The sequence below is a fragment of the Dendrobates tinctorius genome, unplaced genomic scaffold (genome assembly GCF_039654945.1).
Source record: "Dendrobates tinctorius isolate UK_male_01 unplaced genomic scaffold, ASM3965494v1 ptg000094l, whole genome shotgun sequence".
Classification (NCBI taxonomy): domain Eukaryota; kingdom Metazoa; phylum Chordata; class Amphibia; order Anura; family Dendrobatidae; genus Dendrobates; species Dendrobates tinctorius.
In genome coordinates this window covers 16,256,676-16,278,518 of record NW_027361762.1, presented here as the reverse complement: position 1 = coordinate 16,278,518, position 21,843 = coordinate 16,256,676, and the positions used below count along the sequence as shown (strand labels likewise).

Here is a 21,843-nt window from a genome sequence, read left to right as displayed (position 1 = left end):
GACAAGCCAGTTACATTTTGGAAGAAGGTCCTGTGGACTGATGAAACAAAGATTGAGTTGTTTGGTCATACAAAAAGGCGTTATGCATGCGCTGTATTGTTGACCGATGCACAGTGACACCATCTGCAGCAAGATGATGCTGCAGGTCTTTGGAGGTGGTCTGTGGATTGTCCTTGACTGTTCTCACCATTCTTCTTCTCTGCCTTTCTGATAGTTTTCTTGGCCTGCCACTTCTGAGCTTAACAAGAACTGTACCTGTGTTCTTCCATTTCCTTACTATGTTCCTCACAGTGGAAACTGACAGGTTAAATCTCTGAGACAACTTTTTGTATCCTTCCCCTGAAAAGCTATGCTGAATAATCTTTGTTTTCAGATCATTTGAGAGTTGTTTTGAGGAGCCCATGATGCCACTCTTCATAGGAGAATCAAATAGGAAAACTACTTGCAAGTGGCCACCTTAAATACCTTTTCTCATGATTTGATACACCTGGCTATGAAGTTCAAAGCTCAATGAGGTTACAAAACCAAATTAGTGCTTCAGGAAGTCAGTAAAAAGTAGTTAGGAGTGTTCAAATCAAGAAAATGATAAGGGTGCCCATACTTTTGCACCGGTCAAATTTTGTTTAAATGCAGATTGCACATTTTCTGTTAGTACAATAAACCTCATTTGAATCCAGAAATATAACTGAGTCCATCAGTTATTAGATACAGTCATATGTAAAAGTTTGGGCACCCCTATTAATGTTAACCTTTTTTCTTTATAACAATTTTGGTTTTTGCAACAGGTATTTCAGTTTCATATGTCTAATAACTGATGGACTCAGTTATATTTCTGGATTCAAATGAGGTTTATTGTACTAACAGAAAATGTGCAATCTGCATTTAAACAAAATTTGACCGGTGCAAAAGTATGGGCACCCTTATCATTTTCTTGATTTGAACACTCCTAACTACTTTTTACTGACTTCCTGAAGCACTAAATTGGTTTTGTAACCTCATTGAGCTTTGAACTTCATAGCCAGGTGTATCAAATCATGAGAAAAGGTATTTAAAGTGGCCACTTGCAAGTAGTTCTCCTATTTGATTCTCCTATGAAGAGTGGCATCATGGGCTCCTCAAAACAACTCTCAAATGATCTGAAAACAAAGATTATTCAACATAGCTTTTCAGGGGAAGGATACAAAAAGTTGTCTCAGAGATTTAACCAGTCAGTTTCCACTGTGAGGAACATAGTAAGGAAATGGAAGAACACAGGTACAGTTCTTGTTAAGCCCAGAAGTGGCAGGCCAAGAAAAATATCAGAAAGGCAGAGAAGAAGAATGGTGAGAACAGTCAAGGACAATCCACAGACCACCTCCAAAGACCTGCAGCATCATCTTGCTGCAGATGGTGTCACTGTGCATCGGTCAACAATACAGCGCATGCATAACGCCTTTTTGTATGACCAAACAACTCAATCTTTGTTTCATCAGTTCACAGGACCTTCTTCTAAAATGTAACTGGCTTGTCCAAATGTGCTTTTGCAGACCTCAGGCGACTCTGTTTGTGGCGTGCTTGCAGAAAAGGCTTCTTTCGCATCACTCTCCCATACAGCTTCTCCTTGTGCAAAGTGCGCTGTATTGTTGACCGATGCACAGTGACACCATCTGCAGCAAGATGAGGCTGCAGGTCTTTGGAGGTGGTCTGTGGATTGTCCTTGACTGTTCTCACCATTCTTCTTCTCTGCCTTTCTGATATTTTTCTTGGCCTGCCACTTCTGGGCTTCACAAGAACTGTACCTGTGTTCTTCCATTTCCTTACTATATTCCTCACAGTGGAAACTGACAGGTTAAATCTCTGAGACAACTTTTTGTATCCTTCCCCCTGAAAAGCTATGTTGAATAATCTTGGTTTTCAGATCATTTGAAAGTTGTTTTGAGGAGCCCATGATGCCACTCTTCATAGGAGAATCAAATAGGAGAACTACTTGCAAGTGGCCACTTTAAATACCTTTTCTCATGATTTGATACACCTGGCTATGAAGTTCAAAGCTCAATGAGGTTACAAAACCAATTTAGTGCTTCAGAAAGTCAGTAAAAAGTAATTAGGAGTGTTCAAATCAAGAAAATGATAAGGGTGCCAATACTTTTGCACCGGTCAAATTTTGTTTAAATGCAGATTGCACATTTTCTGTTAGTACAATAAACCTCATTTGAATCCAGAAATATAACTGAGTCCATCAGTTATTAGATATATGAAACTGAAATAGCTGTTGCAAAAACCAAAACTGTTATAAAGAAAAAAGGTTAACATTAATAGGGGTGCCCAAACTTTTACATATGACTGTATATCTGTACATAGCAGTGTATTTCTATGCCTCTATAAACTAGAGGAAAAATAAAAGATTTTTTGCTCTTCCTATGAAATTACTAAAAACAAAAATGAAAATCAATTACAATAATTTAATTTTTACTGCGACTTTTTAAAAAATAAACATCACAAATCAGCAAACAGACATATTTGTGTCCCTGTAAATTGTAAAAACTCACACAACCATCAGATTAATTATAGTGATCGGTAAATGGGGAGAGAAAAAAAATAGTGAAATTGATTTTTTTCTCTATTAAACCCACAAAAGAATGTAAGAAAAATGTAAAGCTGAAGGCCATATTCACACATAGTGTAAATTCACCATTTTTTCTGCAGTAGTTTCGGCTTCACGTCTGCATCAAAAACGCATCAAATAAGTTTGAAACGGCATAACAAATGCAGCAAAGAACATGATACAAAGATAATGTCACGTCAGCCCTGGCTAACCAAAAGCTGTGTTGGGGGCACCACAAGGTAAGAGATTCGAGGGACTCTTGTCCAGCCGTGAGGTACTACTGACCTGAATGTTGTTAATCGATCCGCTCATCTCCAGTCCCAAACATCTTGGATTCAGCAGGAAGAGTCCCGTATTTGAGTCTACAACCTGGTGGCTTGAGTGTCTGCTTAATGTCCCTCACTGCCATCGCTCCTCTGATATTTCCTCCTGCTAGGGTAGAAAGAAATGGTAAATGGGTGTGGTTTGGTGCCACAGTGCCATGCATACTTAGTTGCTCTTTCTGTGCTTCAAAAGTTGGGGGGTACACATACACTGTATACCATGTGTATATGTATATACAGTAGGCAGGGGCAGACATACCGTCGGTGTAGCATCGGGAAGTTGATGGGGGCCCTTGCACGCAGGGGCGTACTGCCCATAGCAGCAGATAACGAAGCCGCTATTGAGCCCTCAGTCAAGGGCTGCTTAAAACTGGCCCCTCTCACTCCCATCCAGAATTATCTGAATACCCAGAGCTGAGGGCACTGTGCCTAGTGCAGGAATTGAAAAAGGGGGTGTGTCTTGCAAGAAAAAAATGTCCGCTGGCCAATGAACGCTTTCCATCCTGATCACAGCTCTCACTAGCTGCTATCACTGTCCTCCTAAAAGGCGTCCCAATGGTGAGTGTTCATCTGTTAGGGGGCCCTGGTGGAGGAATTGCAGAAGGACTTACAGTGTATTTTCTGCTCCCTGCAATGTTCCCTTCCCAGCAGCATCTCATTGAAGTGTAGAGGTCAGGGAAGAAGCGCAAGGAACAGTATGGCAGGAGCAGAGAGTGGATATCAGTCCTGTCTGCTGTGTCCCCCTCCTCCACAGTGGATTTTGCAGCTCTTTCCAACAAATCTCTGAAATATGTAGTCGACCTCCTCCACGGCTCGGATGAACACCTAACATCATAGAAGATTAGTGTATGCGTGTGTATATTTGTATGTTTTTATGTGTATGTACGTGTGTGTATGTACAGTGGGGAAAATAAATATTTGATCCCTTGCTGATTTTGTAAGCTTGATAACTGACAAAGACATGAACAGTCTATAATTTTAAGAGTAAGTTCATTTTAACATTGAGAGATAGAATATCATAAATATAATCCAGAAAACAATTGTATAAATTATATATATTTGCATTTTGCAATGAGAAATAAGTATTTGATCCCCTACCAACCATTAACCCTTTTACCCTCAAGGGTGGTTTGTCTGTTAATGACCAATATTTAAAATTCTGACCACTGTACATTTATGATGTAATAACTCTGGAACACTTCAAAGGATCCCGGTGATTCTGACATTGTTTTCTCGTGACATATTGTACTTCATGACAATGGTAAAATTTCTTTGATATGACTTGCGTTTATTTGTGGAAAAAATGGAATTTTGGCGAAAATTTAGAAAATGTCCAACTTTGAATTTTCATGCCCTTAAATGACAGAGATATATCACACAAAATACTTAATAAGTAACATTTCCCACATGTCTGCATTACATCAACACAATATTGGAACCAACATTTTTTTTGTTAGTTATAAGGGTTAAAAGGTGACCAGCAATTTCTCATTTTTACACCAGTTTTTTTTTAGGAACCACATTACTTTTGAAGTCAATTTGAGGGGTCAATATGATAGAAAATACCCCAAAGTGACACCATTCTAAAAACTGCACCCCTGAAGGTGCTCAAAACCACATTCAAGAAGTTCATTATTCCCTCAGGTGCTTCACAGGAATTATTAGAGTGTTTAAAAAAAAAAAAAATGAACATTTAACTTTTTTTCACAAAAGAATTACTTCAGGTCCAATTTTTTTTATTTTACCAAGGGTAACAGGAGAAATTGGACCCCAAAAGTTATTGTGCAATTTGTTCTGAGTATGCCGATACCCCATATGTAGGTATAAACCACTGTTTGGGCACACAGCAGAGCTCAGAAGGGAAAGAGCACCATTTGACTTTTTCAATGGAAAATTGGCTGGAGTTAAGATCGTACGCCATGTCGCATTGAGAGAGCCCCTGATGTGCGTAAACAGTGGAAACCCCACACAAGTGACAACATTTTGGAAACTAGACCCCCTAAGGAAATTATCTAGATGTGTGGTGAGCACTTTGAACCCCCAAGTGCTTCACAGATGTTTATAACGTAGAGCAGTAAAAATACAAAAATCATAAAAATGATCTTTTTGCCCCCAATTTTTTATTTTCCCAAGGGTAACAGAAGAAATTGGACCCCAAGAGTCATTGTGCAATTTGTTCTGAGTATGCCGATGCCCCATATGTGGGGGTAATCCACTGTTTGGGCACATGACAGAGCTCAGAAGGGAAGGAGAACCAGATTTTACTGTTATGGTTTGCAGGTGCCATGACCCACTGGGAGAGCCCATGAAGTGCCAAAACAGCAGAAGCCCCCATATGTGACCCCATTTTACAAACTACACCTCTCAATTCATGTAGGGGTGCAGTGGTCATATTGACACCATGGGTGTGTCACAGAATTTTACACCATTGGGCAGCAATGTGGAGAGACTCGGGAGGAACGGAGGGCTAATTGCCTATTCAAGTGAATGGATCTGGCACATGTCAGTGTGTTTCCATGGACCGTGTGTCCGTGGGCAAAACACGCTGACATGTCCATTTTTTAATGTCAGCACGGGCCACAAAACATCCAGCACACGTGCATACGCATAACACACATGGTCATCCATGTGACACGCATCGGCACCGAGGAAGAAGCGTTACAGTAAGCGCTGTTCCGCCATGCCGGGTGCTGAACACTGCTCTCATCATTCTCCCCTGCTTGTGCCAATCACTGGGAGAGCAGGGGAGAATGATGAGAGCCGTGTTTAGCACCCTGTGCCGTGGAACAGCGCTTACTGTAACGCTTCTTCCCTGGCGCCCGTCCCTGTGGTACTGATGCGGCACACATGTGCCACAAGTATTACACACACGGAAACTGACATCTCCGGTACCGGAAATATCAGGACGTGTGAAAGAGGAGTTATAGTGGGTAATTATGCTTGGCAGCTGTCACATACTAAAAGACATTTTTTATTGCAAAAAATAGTTTTTCCATTACCACATTATGAGAGCTATAATTTTTCCATATCTTGGCCCACAGAGTCATGTCATGTCTTGTTTTTTGCAGGATGAGTTGAAGTTTTTATTGGTACCAATTTCGGGCACACAACATTTTTTGATCGCTTTTTATTCCAATTTTTGGGAGACAGAATGACCAAAAACCACCAATTCATTAATTTATTATGGGGGGGCGTTTATACCATTCCGCATGTGGTAAAATTGGTAAGGAAGTTTTATTCTTCGGGTTAGTAGGATTACAGCGATATCTCATTTATATCATTTTTTTATGTCTTGGCGCTTTTATGCAATAAAAACTATTTTATATAAAAAAAATATTATTTTTGCATCACTTTATTCTGAGAGCTATAACTTTTTTATTTTTCCGCTGACTGAGCTGTATCATAGCTTGTTTTTTGCAGGACAAGATGACGTTTTCAGCGGTATCATGTTTATTTATATCCGTCTTTTTGATCGCGTGTTATTCCACTTTATGTTCAGTGGTATGATGATAAAGCATTGTTTTTTTCTTTTTTTATGGGGTTCACTAAAGGGGTTAACTAGTGGGACAGTTTTATAGGTCGGGTTATTATGAATGCGGGGATACCAAATATGTGTAGTTTTATTGTTTAGATTTTTTTAATTCAAATATTTATTTAGTGATTTTAAAAAATCAATTTTTTTTTTTTTACTACATTCTATCTTTTACACTTTGTCCCACTATGGGACAATCATTTTGTGCAAGCTGATCGCTTCTATAGCATGCAGATGAAGCAGCATCTGTATGCTATAGAAGTTGTTAGGCGCTGCAATCCGTGCACACTGACCTGAGAGACAGGACGTTTCTCCGTTCTGGTAACCCAGATGTCGTCATAACAACATCTGGTTACCATAGCAACGATCGGGACCGCGTTATCAGCCCTCTGCCTGCTCCCGGAATGCTGCGATCGTGTTCGATCGCAGCATTTCAGGGGTTAAAGTGCCGGGAGCGGTCTGTGATCGCTCCAGGCACTTAGTGACAGGTGTCAGCTGTGAGAATCAGCTGACACCCAGCCGCGATCTGCCGCACAACACTCGTGAGCTCAGCCGATCTCTGAGACGTACTATTCTGTCAGCCGCGATCTGCCGCACACCACTCGTGTGCTCGGCCGATCTCTGAGACATACTATTCTGTCTATGGTCAGACAGGCCCAGGACACATGGACGGAATAGTACATCTGATGTCACAAGAGGGTTAAAACACCACTGAACGAGTATAATCCAAAAGTATTAAACTTTATTAAAACATACGCTAAAATGTTAAAAAGTCTGATAGATACCAGATTACAGGGGCCAAGGTCACTAAAACATGCAGTATATGGCTCAAAACCAAGCAAAAATAATCAATCTATAGGAGTAAAAATACAAAAATTTCTGCACTTAACTTCATGAGCAAAGAAATAGCACAAATCATGACAAAGTAGTGATAATTTACTATATAATCGTCTAATTCTGTCTGTCTGTAACGGAAATCCCACATCGCTGATTGGTCGCGGCTGGCCGGGCGTGACCAATCAGGGACTTCGAACGACACCCCCCTGGGATATCTGCGGCGCAGAAAGAGAGATTCTAGAATACCCGATGCGTTAGAATTGGGCCACCATCTAGTTGTATTATAAGTACAAAGTGCCAGTGCAGGAAAATATTATTTAGATTGCTAGTGAAGAAAAATGTCAGCCCTCTGCCTGCTCACGGAATGCTGTGATCGTGACCGCTCCTGGCACTTAGTGCCAGTGTCAGCTGTGAGAATGAGCTGACACCCGGCCGCGATCGGCTGCACACCACCCGTGTGCGTGGCCGATCGCTATGATGTACTATTCCGTCTATGAACAGTAAGTCCTAGGTCACATGGAAGGAATAGTATGTTGTGGTGTAATGACCACTGTGTCCACTAGGGGGCGCTGTGTGGATGTCCCAGGAGAACGGATGAGTGGCAGAATCCTGAAGGATAGTTATGTATCTCAAAGTGGGTGGCTTTGAGATGGAGACTTGTGTATGTGTGATCAGCAATATCATGGCTGAGGTGTTGTTTCTAAGTATAAGGGAGAAGTCTTCAGGTAACTAGAGAGATGGGCAGGTTCTGGTTACCTACAAACCCACCCAGGGGTGTGTCTGAAAACGCCTGTTTTACAAGGCTATGAGTGTGTGAAGGACCTGTGATGAGGTCATAGTCACGTGACCCGGTGGGCGTGGCTATAGACCATATAATGTGGCTAGGGTAGGTCACATGTGATGAATGCTGGGACCTGATTGGTCCAGTTTGGAAGGTCCTGTGAATGCTGGGACCTGATTGGTTCAGTTTGGAAGGTCCTGTGAGAAGGATCTCCTGGCTAGCAGCCTGTGGAGCGGCTGTGTGAACATTGGCGATGTGTGCCTGAGAGCTCCCTGGAGGGAACTAACGTATGTGATGGTGAAGCCGCATAAGGAACCCTGACGGGTGAGATAATGATGAGGCTGAATAGCCTATATAATGGACGCTATGCTGATATGAACTTTGTGGTGCTTCCTTTGGTTTATGCTGAATAATAAACCTCACGGACTGATATGGTTTTATGGAAAACCCGTACCGGATGGGATTTATTTGCTGCCAAGCGAGTGTCCCCCAACCTTGAATGACAGCGCTACTTCACAATATCTAATGTCAGAAAGGGGTTAAGAGTTCTGGCTCCTAAAGGCCAGTTAGAGGCTCCTAATCAACTCGTTATCTGCACTAAAGACAGCTGTCTTACATAGACACCTTTATAAAAGACTCCTGTCCACAGACTCAATGAATCAGTCAGACTCTTACCTCTACAACATGGGCAAGACCAAAGAGCTTTAAGAATGTCAGGGACAAGATCATAGACCTGCACAAAGCTGGGATGGGCTACAAAACCATAAGTAAAGACGCTGGGTGAGGCGACAACTGTTGGTGCAATAGTAAGAAAATGGAAGAAATACAAAATGACTGTCCATCGACATTGATCTAGGGCACCATGCAAAATCTAACCTCGTAGGGTATCCTTGATCATGAGGAAGGTGAGAGATTAGCCTAAAACTACATGGAGGGAACTTGTTAATGATCTCAAGGCAGCTGGGACCATAGTCACAAAGAAAACCATTGGTAACACATTACGCCGTGAAGGTTTAAAATCCTGCAATGCCCAGAAGGTCCCCCTACTCAAGAAGGCACGTGTGCAGACCCATATGAAGTTTGTCATTAAACACATGGATAATTCTGTGAGTGATTGGGAGAAAGTGCTGTGGTCAGAAAAGACAAAAATTGAGCTCTTTGGCATTAACTCAACTTGCCTTGTTTGGAGGAAGAGAAATGCTGACTATGACTCAAAGAACATCATCCCCACTGTCAAGCATGGAGGTGGAATCAATATGTTTTAGGGGTGTTTCTCTGCTAAGGGCACAGGACTACTTCACTGCATCAATGGGAGAATGGATGGAGCCAAATACCGTAAAATCCTGAGTGACAACCTCCTTCCCTCCTGCAGGACATTAAAAATGGGTCATGGCTGGGTGTTCCAGCAAAACAATGACCCAAAACATACAGCCACGGCAACAAAGGAGGGGCTCAAAAGAAGCACATTAAGGTCATGGAGTGGCCTATTCAGTCTCCAAACATTAATCCCATAGAAAACTTATGGAGGGAGTTGAAGCTCCGAGTTGACAAGCAACAGCCTCAAAATATTAATGATTTAGAGATGATCTGCAAAGAGGAGTGGACCAAAATTCCTCCTGACAGGCGCGCAAACCTCATCATCGACTACAAAAAAAGTCTGACTGCTTTGCTTGCCAACAAGGGTTTTCTACCAAGTATTAAGTCTTGTTTGCCAAGACACATGTATCGTATATACTCGAGTATAAGCCGAGGTTTTCACCCCATTTTTTGGCTGAAAGTGCCCCTCTCAGCTTATACTCGAGTCATTGTCCCAGAGGGTAGGCGGGGGAGGAGGAGCAGAGGAGCCGGCGGTTGTCAGATCATACTCACCCCCTCCTGGGGCGGTCTCTGCACTTCTCTGCTTCTCAGATGGTCTCGGGCGCCGCAGCTCTTCCTGTGTTTAGCGGTCATGTGGTACCGCTCATTAAAGTAATGAATATGCATGCCACTCCACTCCCTTAGGCGTGGAGCGCCTATTCATGACTTTAATGAGCATTACCATGTGACCGCTGAACACTGGAAGGAGCTGCCGGCACCGGAGACCATCAGAGAACAAGTGCAGAGGAGCGCCAGGAGTGGGTGAGTATGACGGGGGAGCAATACTATATTCACCTGTCTCCGTTCCACTGCCGCGTTCTGTCTTCCACGTCTTCTGGCTGTGACATTCAGGCCAGAGGGCGCGATGACGTGGTTAGTGCGTGCCCTCTGCCTGAACAGTCACTGTAGAGAGCTGGAAGACAGCATGGCGGTGGAACGGGGACAGGTGAATATTCCAGTTGTCGGGGCCCTGAGCCAGCGGTGACAGCGGCACCTGGCCCCCATAGCGCACCGGTGTCCCCGCCTGCTCAGAACACCAGCACCTGGCCCTCAGCAACAAGAGGTGAGTATGTAATTTTTTTTTAATCGCAGCAGCATTTGGGGCATATATCTCTATGGAGCATCTTATGGGGCCATAACATTTATGCAGCATTATATGGGGCATCTAATGGGGCCATAACCTTTATCCAGCATTATATGGGGCATCTTATGGGGCCATCAACCTTTATGGAGCAGCATATGGGGCATATACAGTGCTGTGCAAATTAATTGGGGCACAAACATTTTTTTAAGTAAAACCGTAAGTTGATTACCAGTCAGTGATTCAAACCAGTTTTAACTGCTTTGAACAGGCACTCACACCTGTTCAAAGCAGTTAAAACTGGTTTCAATCACTGACTGGTAACCAACTTACGATTTTACTTTAAAAAATGCTTTGTCCCAATTAATTTGCACAGCACTGTATATCTATGGAGCATCTTATAGGGCCATCAACCTTTATGGAGCAGCATATGGGGCATATTATTCTATGGAGCATCTTATGGGGCCATCAACTTTTATCGAGCATTATATGGGGCATAGTATTCTATGGAGCATCTTATGGGGCCATCAACCTTTATGGAGCAGCATATGGGACATTATTCTATGGAGCATCTTAAGGGGCCATTACTAACCTTTTATGCAGCATTATATGGGGCAAATGTAATATGGAGCATTTTATGGGGCAATGATTAACCTTGGTGCAGTGTTAGGCGTCGGGTTCCTGCAACTGCACAGCAGGGATCCAGAGCCTCACTGTCATGGTCACGTGTGACTGGACACACCGCCTCCAGCAGGGCGAATTTATATGACACGCATGACCCTGGGCACACCGCCTCCAGCAGGGCGAATTTCAGAATAAAGGGGAAAACCAGGAAAACAATTTCAATGGTGGCCCTGCGATAGGGAACGGGGACGTGGAGACCTCCTGCACTCCCCTGAGTCAGTGTCTCTACACTCCTAACGATCCCTAGGCCGGTTCCGCACCAGGTGCCGATCAGGATACCTGAAATCCCAGCTCGCCCTGAACCAATCCCTTACTAGTGAAGTGGACATAGCAGAAACTAATCCCACCACTGCACTAAAACACACATTGAGGAAAGTGACAAACAGGGAAACACCACTTAGCTTTGCGCTGTTGCTAATGCTCCCAGCAACAGAGTCTGACACCTGAGTGCATCTTTTCCTCCAACCGGATCCAACACCTGAGTGCAGCTTTCCAGCAAGAGTCCCGCATCTGAGTGCAGCTTTACAGCAACAGAGTCCAGCATCTGAGTGCAGCTCTCTTCCAGCAACAGAGTCCAGCACCTGAGTGCAGCTTTCACCATAGCTGCCACTCCACCAAGCTTTGCAAGAACTCCTCGCTGACATCATAGCTGCCACTCCACCAAGCTTTGCAAGAACTCCACACTGAGACCATAGCTGCCACTCCACCAAGCTTTGCAAGAACTCCTCGCTGACACCATAGCTGCTACTCCAGCATTCTGACTGAGCTGCCCGGGACTCTTCTCAAGTTCCTTCCCCAAGGATGGTTGGAAAAGACCAATTTCACCAACAGTGAGTGAAACCACCTGCTACACCTTTATAGGCAGGACCCAAGGAATCACACCTACTTCATTATCATGTGCAATAACACTCACCACCTCCGGGGTCAAACTAGAACAAAAGACACCACTGTGTAATAACCCTAATGGCCACCGGGGGCAAAACCAACTCCCAGCAACCAGCTCAAAGGAAAAAAAAAAGGTTACTTATTCAAAACCTGTCATATCCAACCTGGATCATGACACTCACATTCTGCGGTCTCCCATTATCCTTCGACCGCAGAGGAGCTTGCTCAGCAGTCCCGTCGTTTTCGAAGCTCTGCTCAGACCAGCTCTGTGGGTCTGGCTGTTGCTGCCACCTCTGGGCCAGCAATAGCAGCGCAGGCTGATCAGCAGCAAGCCACTTCAGAGGCCAAGTCCTTCTGTCGCTCCACTGAGCATGCTCATGGGACGATCTCCCATTGGAGATCGGGAGTCACATGCACAGGTCCTTCTCCAGATCTTATTGGTCCATCTCAAGGATCTGGAAGCTTCTGGAAGGTCCCGGCTATAAAAGGTTCGCATGGCTGCTCGGCCATGCGCTAGTATAGACTCTAGTTGCTAACTGTGTGAATGATGATGCATGTATAGACTTGCAAATGACTCATTAAGATTCCGCTCCCTGATATTACGAGTGTGTATAGGGAACTAGTGTTAGAGTCAGCGCCAGTCAGTGGCAAGCTACAGGCCACAATATGCATCCTTCACAATGCTAGCGTCCGACAGTGCGCCGGCTACCGGGCATTGTCGTATAGCGGCAGTGTCTGTTGCCAAGCTGTAATCTGCAGCTCCTCTTGGCGTCCGCGGTTGTGACGACGCACGCATGGTAGGTCTAGACGGACGTGGACTCTGGGTCTTGAGCCAAGTCCTGTGACCATATACCATGCGTGCATTCCTCTGAGTCCTGTGACATCAACAGGCTCAGTCTTTGTGTTTAACACCTTGGCGACTCTGTGAAGGAACAGAGATCGTCCAGCGCACTCCGGGTGATGTTCAACCCACGTGCGTTATACCGCCATATAGCGCATCTACCATTACATAGCAGCAGTGTAACATCTTCTGCACGGTGGACCCCGGGCGGCGAACGCACTTATTATTTATTATTTAGTGCGATCCGCCGTCCCTAACAGTGCAGTATTATATGGAGCATATTTTTTGTATGGAGCATCTTATGGGGCCCATCATGAACTGTATGGAGCATTATATGGGGCTCCTGATTCAATATGGTATTCAAAAACATTTAACCTACTGATGTCTCAATTTTACTTTTATTGGTATCTATTTTTGTGTTTGAAATTTACCAGTAGCTGCTGCATTTCCCACCCTAGGCTTATACTCAAATCAATAAGTTTTCCCAGTTTTTTGTGGCAAAATTAGGCTCCTCGGCTTATACGCGAGTATATACAGTGTGTGCGTATGTATATACTATATATTTATATAGATATATTTATATATATTGTGAGGTGCCAAGGGGAGAGGTACTAGAAAACAGGTATATTTCTCCCCGTTTCATTTCATATGTCTCCCTGTACTGATGATGAAGCCAGTTTATTTCACTGTAATCCAGTCCTGGTTTCCTTAGTGATCAGCATGGAAAGGACTGGTAGTTCCCCCTCCACTAATTCAATCCAGGTTTTGGCTTCCTGACTGGTCCAGCTGATATAATCAGGAGGAGCTGGGATCTGAGAGTCTATCTCGTCTGCTGAGCTGGGAGCTGACACAGTAAGATTACATGGACTTGTTTGCTGTTATATAGGTTTATTTTGTAGTTAGCCTGCTATTGTTAGTTAGTGGCCAGACGGCCTTAGATGTTTTATTTCATGTTTGGCATTTGTAACATTGAGTAACAAGTGTGCACAATAAATATGCCGTGTCCATATTCATGTGGAAATTGCTAGTCTGCTGAAGTGACTTCATAGCCACACGCTTGTGCCAAAGCAAAGATCCCAGCTGAGCTGTCTATTCCCCACAAATGGTGTTTCGAATGCGGGCACTTGTGGCTGCTGGACTGTGACTGCAGAGAAAACGCTGTGTATGTCCTGGCTGAAAGCTTCTGCGCTTTTGAAGAGCCAAGAGTCCAGTAATATGGAGGAACTAGTGAAGCAATTATTGCAAGCAAATGTGCAGCAACAGCAGACTAATACTTGCTTCCAGAAGGCTCTGGAGCAGCAACACCAGATGCAGCAAGAGCAGTTGGAGGCAATAAAACAGGCCTTGGTTCGGCAACCCCGAGATGAGGGAGACCGTGCACAAAGCGTTGGTAGTGCGCAGAAAGCCGTACAGAAGACTTTGCTTAAAATGACCGCAGACGATGATGTGGAAGCATACCTCACTGTGTTTGAACGTATTGCAGAACGTGAGCACTTACCGCTGGACAGATGGGCTGAGGTAGTTGCTCCATTTCTGAGCGGAGATCCACAAAAGGCCTATTACGATCTGAGTGGAGCGGATGCTATGGACTATATCAAACACAAAGGCGAAATCCTGGCAAGGCTGGGAGTAAACACGTATGTACGCGCACAGAGGGTGCATTTATGGAATTTTGTGGAGCATCAGCCAGCCCGCTCACAAATGCATGATCTCATCCATCTAGTAAAAAAATGGCTGCAATCAGAGGCTTTGACGTCCGCACAGATGGTGGAGCGTGTTGTTCTAGACAAGTACCTGCGGTCCTTACCCGCTAAGATCCAGAGGTGGGTTGGACAGGGTGACCCAACTACCGCTGACCAGTTGGTGAATATGGTCGAACGCTACAATGCTTCTGAAAGCCTACTCCAAGGGACGTTAGCACCCCACTGGCTCCCCAAGAAATCGCTGGAGAGTCCTGCGAAACCTACTTCATCTTCAAAAGAAGAGAACGTCACAAGGAAGGGTAGCAGACCCACAAAGGACTATGGAGGTGGTACGGGCTCACATCAAGCCAGCAGACCTCGTCTGGGATCTCCATCGAGGAGACAAGGGCCTATACAATGTTGGCGATGTCGCGGACTTGGCCATGTAGCAGCTAACTGCCCAATGACTACAGAGCCAATGGACTGTAATGATATGAGGCGTCTTTCGTTATATGTGCAGTCAGTCTGTGTGGCGGAGACCCTCACGGGAAATGAACAACACGTGTGCCACGTCGAGGTTGACGGTTATAGTGTGAATGCCGTCTTGGATTCCGGCAGTCAAGTAACTTTGGTACATGCCAGTTTGGTGGACTCTAGCACCCTAACGAACTTAACCGTGGGCATTAGTTGTATCCATGGGGATACTAAGAACTACCCCACTGCCTGGGTTACTCTTGCCACGCCAGTAGGGACCAAAAGACATCAGGCAGCAGTCATAAAGTCTATGGGACACAGTGTAATCCTGGGGAGAGACTTTCCCTTATTTTGGGACTTGTGGAACTGCAAAAGTGGCATGAACCCTCTAGTTGAAGACGGTGCTCCGGAGCTAGGCCCTGAACCATTGCAGCAAGACGACGGAGAACTCATCTCAGAGGAAGTACTAGAATCTGTGGACTCTCCTCTGGCTGTGTATGCAGGCGAGGCAGACCAGCTAGAGGATGTTTTAGAAATGCCTGATCTTGAGGTGGCCCGTGGTAAGTTCGGGACCGCTCAGCACCAGGATCCTACTCTAGCAAGGGCGTGGGAAAACATAAAGGTCTCCGAGGGAAGACCATTGTACCCAGGGGCTCAAAACGAGTTCCCACACGTGGCAGTGCAGCAGGATATGTTGTATCACATAGACAAGGTGCGAGGAGTGGTGGTAGAACAACTAGTGGTACCTAAGTCCTTTCACCAGGTAGTTTTGGAGTTGGCACATAAACATCCCTTGGGAGGACACCTGGCGGTAGAAAAGACAAAACACCGTATTCTGCAACGTTTCTTTTGGCCGGGTCTAGTGGGAGACGTGACCCAGTACTGTCGGTCATGTCCTACGTGTCAATTGACCGCACCTATGTCACATTTTAGAAGCCCCTTAGTGCCCTTACCAATAATAGAGGTTCCCTTCGAGAGGATAGCAATGGATATAGTCGGTCCATTAGTAAAATCTGCCAGGGGTCATCAGTACATTTTGGTAGTATTGGATTACGCCACGCGTTATCCCGAAGCAGTGCCCTTGCGGAATGCCAATGCGAAATCAATTTCAAAGGAGCTGGTTAATATGTTTTCCGGCACCGGCATTCCGAAAGAGATACTTACTGATCAAGGGACCCCCTTTATGTCTCGTATACTTAAGGATTTATGTAAACTACTAAAAATCTCCCATTTGCGTACCTCAGTATATCACCCTCAGACTGATGGTTTGGTGGAGCGCTTTAACAAAACCCTAAAGGGAATGTTGAAAAGGGTGGTGGATAAGGACGGGAGAGATTGGGATGCCCTACTACCATACCTCCTGTTCGCTATACGTGAGGTACCCCAATCCTCCACAGGCTTTTCACCTTTTGAGTTGGTTTATGGGCAGTGTCCTAGAGGCCTGTTAGATATTGCCAAGGAGACTTGGGAACAAGAGGTGACTCCTTATCGCAGTGTAATTGAACACATAACACTTATGCAGGACCGAATTGCAGCAGTTATGCCAATAGTTAAAGAGTGTTTAGAGCGCGCACAACATGCCCAAAGCACGGTATACAACCGAGCGGCAAAAACACGAGTCTTTCAACCCGGAGACAGGGTGTTGGTATTGGTGCCTACCGTAGAGAATAAATTTCTTGCGAAATGGCAGGGACCATACGAAGTGCTGGAACGAATAGGTGAAGTAAATTATAAGATACACCAACCAGACAAGAGAAAGCCCGAACAAATATACCACATAAACTTGCTTAAGGCCTGGCGGGACAGGGAGAGTCTGGTGGCAGGAGCTGCCCTTGAGGATGGGCCTCGAGGGGCACCACCTTCTAAGGTAAAGGACCCCCAGGTAGCTCCGCCAGAAGTGGGTATTGCAGACACGCTATCCGAAAGCCAAAAACGAGAGACCAGGGAGTTCATACAGAGGAACGCAGATATTTTCTCGGAACTTCCTGGCCGGACTCACCTAATTAAACATGACATTATTACTGATCCACAGGCGCGGGTACGGCTAAAACCATATCGAATTCCGGAGGCTCGGAGACAAGCCATTGCCCAGGAAGTGAAGAAGATGTTAGAGCTCGGGGTCATTGAGGAGTCCCGGAGTGATTGGGCTAGCCCTATCTTACTGGTGCCCAAACCCGATGGGACTATCCGATTTTGTAACGATTTTCGGAAAGTAAACGAAGTATCGAAATTCGATGCCTACCCGATGCCAAGAGTCGATGAACTGATAGAGAGACTGGGTTCGGCCAGGTACATATCCACTATTGACTTAACAAAAGGTTATTGGCAGATTCCCCTCACGGAATCAGCCAAAGAGAAAACTGCCTTTGTTACGCCCCAGGGATTATTCCAGTACCGAGATATGCCATTTGGGTTGCATGGTGCTGCAGCCACCTTCCAACGTCTAATGGATATTGTCCTAGAACCCCATGGCCAGTATGCATCCGCGTACTTGGACGACATCATTATCTTTAGCGATGACTGGGACACGCATTTGTCAAAAGTACAAGCCGTCTTAGACTCCCTAAAAACAGCTGGGTTGACTGCCAATCCCAAGAAATGTACGTTGGGATTGGAAGAGGCTCGCTATCTGGGATATAGCATAGGGAGAGGCGTCGTGAAGCCTCAAGCCAATAAAGTGGACGCTATTCAAAATTGGCCACGACCGGTAACCAAAAAACAGGTTGGAGCTTTTTTAGGGATCATTGATTATTATAGGCGGTTCATCAAACATTTTGCGACCATCGCAGCTCCTCTCACAGATCTTACTAAGGGGTCGAAATCTGTCACAATAAAGTGGAACGCAGAAGCAGAGGAGGCTTTTCAGCGATTGAAAACAGTCCTCTGAGACCAACCAGTGTTGGTTGCACCAGACTTTAAAAGGGAGTTTATTGTCCAAACGGACGCCTCTGGGGTGGGCCTCGGCGCGGTTTTGTCTCAAGAAGTAAATGGCGAGGAACACCCAGTGGCCTATCTAAGCAGAAAGCTTACGAGAGCAGAAAAGAACTACAGTGTAGTTGAGCGGGAAGCCCTGGCTGTGAAATGGGCCTTGTGCACCTTGCGCTATTATTTACTAGGTCGCCAGTTTAGACTAGTGACGGACCATTCACCCCTAACGTGGATGTCCCGGGCAAAAGAAGGCAATGCGCGGGTGACACGCTGGTTCTTAGCATTACAAGGGTTTAAATTTTCCGTTGAGCACAGGGCGGGCACAGCGCACAGAAATGCAGATGCGTTGTCTAGAACGCACTGCTTGGTGACTCGTCGTGTCCGACCCCACAGGCTCGAACAGTGGAGGGGGGTGTGTGAGGTGCCAAGGGGAGAGGTACTAGAAAACAGGTATATTTCTCCCCGTTTCATTTCATATGTCTCCCTGTACTGATGATGAAGCCAGTTTATTTCACTGTAATCCAGTCCTGGTTTCCTTAGTGATCAGCATGGAAAGGACTGGTAGTTCCCCCTCCACTAATTCAATCCAGGTTTTGGCTTCCTGACTGGTCCAGCTGATATAATCAGGAGGAGCTGGGATCTGAGAGTCTATCTCGTCTGCTGAGCTGGGAGCTGACACAGTAAGATTACATGGACTTGTTTGCTGTTATATAGGTTTATTTTGTAGTTAGCCTGCTATTGTTAGTTAGTGGCCAGACGGCCTTAGATGTTTTATTTAATGTTTGGCATTTGTAACATTGAGTAACAAGTGTGCACAATAAATATGCCGTGTCCATATTCATGTGGAAATTGCTAGTCTGCTGAAGTGACTTCATAGCCACACGCTTGTGCCAAAGCAAAGATCCCAGCTGAGCTGTCTATTCCCCACAATATCTACACACCTCAGTGCTATGTGGACTAATTACTTGCAGTTCGTGTTCACCTTCAGTGTGTTTTGTTAAAAGGCACTGACCTGAGCGAGTGGAGGCACTGTATGTATATATATATATATATATATATATATATATATATATATATATATATATATATATATATACACACACAGTATATATTTTATATTATATATATAGCCTTGTGAAAGTATTCGGCCCCCTGGAACTTTTCATCCTTTTCCCACATATCATGCTTCAAACATAAAGATGCCAAATGTAAATTTTTGGTGAAGAATCAACAACAAGTGGGACACAATTGTGAAGTTGAACGAAATTTATTGGTTATTTTAAATTTTTGTGGAAATTCAAAAACTGAAAAGTGGGGCGTGTAATATTATTTGGCCCCTTTACTTTCAGTGCAGCAAACTCACTCCAGAAGTTCATTGTGGATCTCTGAATGATCCAATGTTGTCCTAAATGACTAATGATGATGAATATAATCCACCTGTGTGTAATCAAGTCTCTGTATAAATGCACCTGCTCTGTGATAGTCTCAGGGTTCTGTTTGATGCACAGAGAGCATCATGAAGATCAAGGAACACAACAGACAGGTCCGTGATACTGTTGTGGAGAAGTTTAAAGCCAGATTTGGATATAAAATGATTTCCAAAACCTTAAACATCCCAAGGATCACTGTGTAAGCGATCATATTAAATTGGAAGGAGTATCATACCACTGCAAATCTACCAAGACCTGGCCGTTCCTCTAAAATTTCATCTCAAACCTCAAACAAGAAGACTGATCAGAGATGCAGCCAAGAGGCCCATGATCACTCTGGATGAACTGTAGAGATCTACAGCTGAGGTCTGTCCATAGGACAACAATCAGTTGTACACTGCTTAAATCTGGCCTTTATGGAAGAGTTGCAAGAAGAAAGCCATTTCTCAAAGATATCCATAAAAAGTGTTGTTCAAAGTTTGCAACAAGCCACCTGGGAGACACACCAAACAAGTGGAAAAAGGTGCTCCGGTCAGATGAAACCAAAATCGAACTTTTTGGCAACAATGCCAAACGATATGTTTGGCGTAAAGGCAACAAAGTTCATCACCCTGATAACACCATCCCCACTGTCAAACATGGTGGTGGCAGCATCATGGTTTGGGGCTGCTTTTCTTCAGCAGGGACAGGGAAGATGGTTAAAATTGATGGGAAGATGGATGGAGCCAAATACAGGACCATTCTTGAAGAAAGGTCTTTTGCAGATTCCAACAGGTTGAGACTGTGCTGGAGATTTGTCTTCCAACAAGACAATGATACCAAACATAAAGCAAAATCTACAATGGAATGGTTCACAAATAAACGTATCCAGGTGTTAGAATGGCCAAGTCAACGTCCAGACCTGAATCCAATCGACAATCTGTGGAAAGAGCTGAAAACTGCTGTTCACAAACGATCTCCATCAAACCTCACTGAGCTCGAGCTGTTTGCCAAGGAAGAATGGGCAAGAATTTCAGTCTCTCAATGTACAAAACGGATAGAAACATACTCCAAGCGACTTGCAGCTGTAATCGCAGAAAAAGGTGGCGCAACAAATTACAGTCATATGTTAAAGTTTGGGCACCCCTATTAAATGTTAACCTTTTTTCTTTATAACAATTTTGGTTTTTGCAACAGCTATTTCAGTTTTATATATCTAATAACTGATGGACTCAGTTATATTTCTGGATTCAAATGAGGTTTATTGTACTAACAGAAAATGTGCAATCTGCATTTAAACAAAATTTGACCGGTGCAAAAGTATGGACACCCTTATCATTTTCTTGATTTGAACACTCCTAACTACTTTTTACTGACTTCCTGAAGAACTAAATTGGTTTTGTAACCTCATTAAGCTTTGAACTTCATAGCCAGGTGTATCAAATCATGAGAAAAGGTATTTAAGGTGGCCACTTGCAAGTAGTTCTCCTATTTGATTCTCCTATGAAGAGTGGCATCATGGGCTCCTCAAAACAACTCTCAAATGGTCTGAAAACAAAGATTATTCAACATAGCTTTTCAGGGGAAGGATACAAAAAGTTGTCTCAGAAATTTAACCTGTCAGTTTCCATAGTAAGGAAATGGAAGAACACAGGTACAGTTCTTGTTAAGCCCAGAAGTGGCAGGCCAAGAAAAATATCAGAAAGGCAGAGAAGAAGAATGGTGAGAACAGTCAAGGACAATCCACAGACCACCTCCAAAGACCTGCAGCAGAGGCATATCCAGGGGGGGCAGCCGGGGCAGTTGCCCTGGGCGCAGCCAGCAGGGGGGCGCAGTCGGGCCGCCTAATGCAGCGGTCCACAGTGTCTCCCCCCAGCGGCTGCATTCTGCCGCCCCCATCCTGTGTGTCGGCTGTTCTCTGTGTCAGCTGTCAATTTGACAGCCGACGCAGAGAAGGAGGCCGCGCCGGCTCCCAGGCAGCAATTGTACTTGGCGTCTATACAGACGCCAGTACAATTGGAGCTCTGACCACCGGGTCAGAGCGACGTCAGCAGCGTGATCAGGCTGCTGACGTCACTCCCCGGCACCCAGAGCGAATGCTGGTGGTAAGTGTGCTCCTGTGTGGAGCTGAAGAACCACCGAAGATGGTAGATGGGGGGTGTTCATGAGTGGGTGGTTAATGAGTGGGGGGGTTAATGAGTGGAGATGGGGGCTTAATGTGGGGATGGGGTTAATGAGTGGGGGGTTAATGAGTAGAGGGTTAATGAGTGGAGATGGGGGTTAATGTGGGGGGTTAATGAGTGGAGATGGGGTTAATGTGGGGATGGGGGTTAATGAGTGGAGATGAGGGTTAATGTGGGGATGGGGTTAATGAGTGGGGATGGGGGTTAATGAGTGGGGATGGGGTTAATCAGTGGAGATGGGGGGTTAATGTGGGGATGGGGGT

General features: G+C 44.8%; 1 long non-coding RNA gene across 1 annotated transcript in view; it reads right to left on the bottom strand.

The window, feature by feature from the left end:
* Positions 1–21,843, bottom strand: part of LOC141098716 (uncharacterized) — a 149,912-nt gene that overhangs the window by 11,518 nt on the left and 116,551 nt on the right. Inside the window, exon 2 of the long non-coding RNA XR_012234325.1 lies at positions 2,870–3,016. This is a non-coding gene — a long non-coding RNA (uncharacterized lncRNA). The remainder of the gene's footprint in view (positions 1–2,869; positions 3,017–21,843) is intronic.